Source organism: Stegodyphus dumicola, chromosome 4 (assembly GCF_044657685.1).
Source record: "Stegodyphus dumicola isolate Sdum_Otavi_A_Nest chromosome 4, ASM4465768v1".
NCBI lineage: Eukaryota > Metazoa > Arthropoda > Arachnida > Araneae > Eresidae > Stegodyphus > Stegodyphus dumicola.
In genome coordinates, this window is record NC_140771.1 from 123,826,667 (window position 1) to 123,832,311 (window position 5,645).

Here is a 5,645-nt window from a genome sequence, read left to right on the forward strand (position 1 = left end):
TCTTTTCTTTTCTAACCCTTTCTCGGTTCTTTTGATGTTAGAAGTTTGAAAGACTTCAATCTAGATTGTGAAAAGATCATTATATATTAACAGACTAGAAAAATGCCTTTTTATAACAAATTAAATTAGATTAAATGCTGCTAATAGATTGATATTTTTATTAATTTCTGACTGATACTTATTAATCATACATCCATAAAAATGGCTTGCTGCTCACTAATTAAAGAAAAGCAACTAAGTATTAGAATAACATAAAGCAATCACAGATAGAAACCAACTATCAAATGTCATTCGGCCTAGCCGAGTTGTTAATTCTCAGTTTTGTTGCCATTTACCACGGCTCAACATGCTTTCAAAGTAAAATTACATATTGCTAGCAGTCTGACAGATTTAAGAAAACTGTACGGAATTCTTGTATACACTGTAAAAAAAAAAAGTTCGCTCTTTACAGGCAAAAGTTTTGTAAAGTTACAGAAATCAAAAAGTTACAGAAGAATTTCCTGTAATGGTAACAGGTTGAAAGCAAACTGTAGCGGTAACAGCAGATTTGCTTGTAACATTACAGATAATGTTTCAGTAGCCGCGCGGAAGAATCACGTGACTGACTGGAAATTAGCCAATCAGGAGAAAAGTGTTTGAAAGCTAGTTGCAGAAAAAAACATGGCTGAATGCATGTTGGTTGTATAGCGCAGGTAAGTAAGAAAATGTTTACAATTACTACTTGAAATATTTTTTGTTCATTTTGTGCAGATTATTCTCATGCACTTTGCACTGTTATATGTAGTGAGTAAGTATTTAAACGTTTAAGCTTTGCGATTAATTAATATCAGTGTTCGTAATGTCTAATGAGTTGAAAGAGTGCAAAATATTTATTCCAAATGCAGATCTAATAGTAGTATTTTGTCATTGTGCATCCGATAAATTACGCCTTCAACTGCCCTTATTATTATTTAAAACTAATTATTCCAAAATTTAATCACTGTTTGTGGTATATAATTGAAATGGTAATGTGGTTGTTGAAAACAAAACTAATCATTTTAGCGTTCTTTTCCAATCGTCTGACCAAAGAACGTTTGACATCTTTTTCCCGGCAGGCCTTGCGAGAAACGTTTATATAAACATTTAGAATTCTGAATGTAATGTATATATTTTTTTGCTTACTAGGTTTAGTTTATTCTTTTTCTAGGATTATCTAATTAGTTATACCTGGTTTATAATTCAGTCTAATATGTTTATGTACGAGTGTGTTATGAAGTAAAATTACAAAAATTTGAACAACGCGGTCGAGAATCTCGTTTATTCCTTTAGTGTAATAATATTTTTTTCAGTGGTATTAATTTCTTACGAAAATATTATAATTCCAAAATGAAGTAATTATATTGATTAAAAATATGCCGTATCATACTTTTCGTAATGTTTTGTTTTACTAACTAGATGCAACTTAATTATTCCATATATTTTAATATACCAATATCAACAGGGGGAAAATGGAAATGACCTAAAATATTTTTCTAACAATTCGTTAAACTAATTATAAAACAAAACTAAAATTTTGTGCATTATTTCCAAAAATATCATTTCATTAATATTTTATAAATGACAACATATATTATATTGTATATATAACTACCATTGCATACTTATAAGTTTTTAAACATTTAATGTAGAATTTATGTTGATTTTATTTTGCCCAGTTTTAATACAGTTTTGAAGTATGATAGTCTTGTTACTAGGATAGCATGAATCTGCTAATACAAGTTTAATACATTTCTTGACAAATGTTTCTCTTATTCATGTAATATAATATATAAATCATAAAATAAGTTTTCTTAAAAATAAATTATTATTGTTTATTGGAATTTAAAACAATTCTGTATCTGTATGTTGTATTAAAAATAAAATAATAATGAATTTTTAATGAAGCATTGATTTTAGCATTAACAATATATATATATATATATACACATGAATAAATGGAAATGCAAGCTACTTTTCCTTACAAAACCGCCTATGAATATATACTTTCCTTTAGGCTGATAGCCTTTGCATGCTTTGCCATATTCTATCAATCCAAATGATGCAAATATGCAGAAAAGTTTACTTTCTTTGAAAGTTAATACCGGAAATAAAATTCAGTGCATTTGTAAACTACATTAGTTCTCTTATAGCTTGGCATTTAATTGCCCAATGATTTACTAGTCCAAACTAAGGCAGAATTCAGATGTCGTTCAAATAAAAGAAAATTAATAAGGTCTGATTTTTAGACCTATATATGAAGATTTATTTTTTTTAAATATTATTTTAAGTCAACCAAATTAATTTCAAATTTAAGTAAGTATTCATGCCTTTCAGTAGCATTATTTTTGATATCTTAAATTAAATAACTGAATGCAATATTTCTTGTTAATAAAAGAAAAGCAATGTTATGAAAGACTAGCGAAGCAGATTTGCAAGTTCTAATTACGAAAGGTCCCATGCTTTAAGGGGTCATTTTTAAAAATACTTAATTAAAAAAAAATATTTAACGTAAAACTTCCAAACTTCACACATGTGGAATATTAATTCTATATATTTTATCTCATTCTTATTTTATTAATTAATTTCATAGCATTTTGTGTGACACTAGTAGTAATTATTAATTAAATTTTATGCTGTTTCTGATCTATGTTTTGATTTTGTTATTAATTACGCTAGTTTACATAAGATTTAAAATTATGTAAGGTACAAAAACCTTCTGCATCTATTAATATATGCTGAAGTGAATGAAATTATGCCAGTGAAATTTTTTAAAATCAAAAACAAATTTCTGTGGAAAATTAAAGTTATAAATTCTAAATGTAAACAAAGGAGTGAATTTGAAAGTTATCAAATAAGCCAAAGTGTTGGTCATTTTTTCAGTTTTGTAGAAGAACTTTTATACTTTGCAGAATGGGAATATGATGTTTGGTTTTGTTAGTATTAATTATTACAACTGAATTATTGCAACTTACATTGCAACACGTAATTTAGCTTAAAATTTATTTGAACTTAATTTTCTAATTTATTTTGATCATGTATATTTCATGTGTCATAAGTCTTTGAAATGAACTTAATTCTATTTATTTACACAATTTTTTTAAAGAAGAAAAAGTCAAATTTGTTTTGCTTAGTTGCACACGAAGATACATGTCTATATATAGAGAGAGAAAGAGGAGTTATGTTTACTTCCAGACTATTTTCCTCCTTTTATATTATAGTATGAAAATCAAGGGGGAAATTAAGCAATCAATTTAATTTTGAAGGATGTGATTACAATAAGATCATAACCAATCAAAAATATTCATGAATGAACTACTGGTAACTATCATAGTATTATTATTTAAAAGAAACCTACATTCCAATAAGAACGCTTAGTAACATAACCATTTAAGTTATCTGATAAAAGTAATTTTCATTCCTACTTCCCTATACCTTGAATTTCACTCTTAGTATTGCCCACTGCTACTCCCTAGACCTCAAAGCATTTAATGCATCTGGAACTGCAATTTGTGTCTTCTTCTACAGCATGCAAGTTATCACCGTTTAGTTTGTACTGCCACGAGCAATGATCTTCAGAATTACCGTATTGCGTTGCATATTCTACCCCACCCAGCTTTAGAACCAGATTCTGAAAATTAAAAAAATATTTACATAATTTTCCCTCTTTTAATGCATTCAGAAAATGAATATCCCAAGATTTTAAAATGGATTTATCAACATAATGATTGTTTTCGTCATACTAACAAAGGCAAACTTTTGCACACTTAAGGCCCCGTTGATTCTTTCTCTTCTAACTGTTGAATATTATGTCAGCCTAATACAAACAATGATCTATGATAGTGAAAGCAAATACCAACTGCCATTCACTGTGCAATTTTGCCATATCAGCTGAATGTTCACCCTAGCAAGCATCGGACCACAACCTTCTCTAATTATTTATGTATGATCTGAGGCCTAAGGATTTGCAAGAACAACAATGAGAATGACAGAAGTTCAAATTATAAAGAAGAAATGAGATAACTTATTAGATGTTGCAATTATGTGTATTCTTATTGAAATAGAGGTTTCTTTTAAATAAATAATATTGTGATAGTAGTAGTTTATCCATGATTACTTTTCATTTGTTATATTCCTACTGTGAATGTGTCCTTTGGAAATTAAATTATTCGTTTAATTTTTCCCTCTTAATTTTCGGAAGATAAAATTAGTAAAAATAAGTGGGAATATGGCATCAAGAGCATTAGATATCCCCATTTTCTTGAAGCTGTTCACTATTATTGTTTCATCAATGATAGGCCATGCATCCAAAATCCACTAGCAAATCAGTTAGTAAGATGAAAATGACCACTATGCGGACAAAACATTTAGGGTAACTTGTTTTGTGAGCGCCTTAAGGAAGACAAACATTACCTAAATCTTTAAAACATATTCAGAATCCTGTGCTAAAAGAAAGCTAGGGGGAAAATGTTGTCCGAGTCCCAGTGATTCCTTTGGACGAATATGTAATATTGTTTTAGAAATTTAAGGTAATAAATATAATATTTTTCGAATGCTAAAACAGTTCGAGAAATTTATTCAAGTTCTGAATTCTGAATATAAGTATACTGTATATTATATTTAATAACTATGGTGGCTTCATTTATGAAAATATTTGAATATTGGCTGTTTTTGTACAATGAACCTTCTCTAAGCTACGTGATTCCTGAAAATTTTGATCTTTAAATGATAGTGGGCACCCTAGCGAAGTTATGTTTACTAATTAGTTATTTTATGAGGAATGCTGATTAAATTTAAAAAGTGATTGACTGAGGTAGCTTGTCGTAATGAGACGGTTCACTGTAATCCAATTTTTTAAAGAATTTAAGCTGTTCTTAATTAATTAAGATATTATAAAGAAATATGATTAAAAGTGTTATATAAGCACATGTTTAAAACATCTATTAAAATAATTTTTATAAGCTTTTTAAGAGCATGATTATGATTTTAAAAGAAATGTTTTTTTCTTTATTTAGGAGACATGGTTTACAAAGAGGAGAAAAACCATTCATTTTTTCCAAGCAGTCGAAACGAATTTTTATGAAATGTTTATTAAATTATGTTATTTTTTAATTAATTCTTTTTTTCAGGTTTTATGTAAAGTTTATGAATTAAGTAATAAATTATTTTTACTTCTGTATTTTAATTAGCATATTATTTGCTTCATAGTGTTTCACAATAAAATTATTAAATTCAATAAACTTCTTAATTAACATGCTGTAATATAGAGAGAGCATAAAGTTTGTTTTCTGTTGTCACATGTTTATTTCACAATTTTGTATGCGAATCTCGAAATTTATAATATCTAGGAATACTTTTTTAGTATCACTTTCGAAATGGTAAATATTAAGCTTAGATTTATTACATATTATGTTTGTAAAAAAATTATAGGTAAAATTAAAATACATTAAATTTTAAGCTAAACTGAAGTATTAATTTTAGAAATAAATTTCTTAAAGGCATAATTGTATTAAGAATTTTAAGGGAAACAAGGCTTTAAAAATTAAGGTCAGTTGGCAAAGTTTTATGCTTATTCAAAAAGCATGACATTAGGTTTTTAATGAAAGACTTCTATCTGTTAATGCAAAGGA

The 5,645-nt window shown here is 27.5% G+C and overlaps 1 long non-coding RNA gene across 1 annotated transcript; it reads left to right on the plus strand.

Moving 5' to 3' along the window:
* The first annotated feature begins 436 nt into the window (after window positions 1-436).
* Window positions 437-5,194, plus strand: LOC146997668 (uncharacterized). Its single transcript, XR_015040516.1, has 2 exons — window positions 437-692; window positions 5,031-5,194. It is a non-coding gene; the product is annotated as an uncharacterized LOC146997668 (long non-coding RNA).
* Window positions 5,195-5,645: the final 451 nt, after the last annotated feature.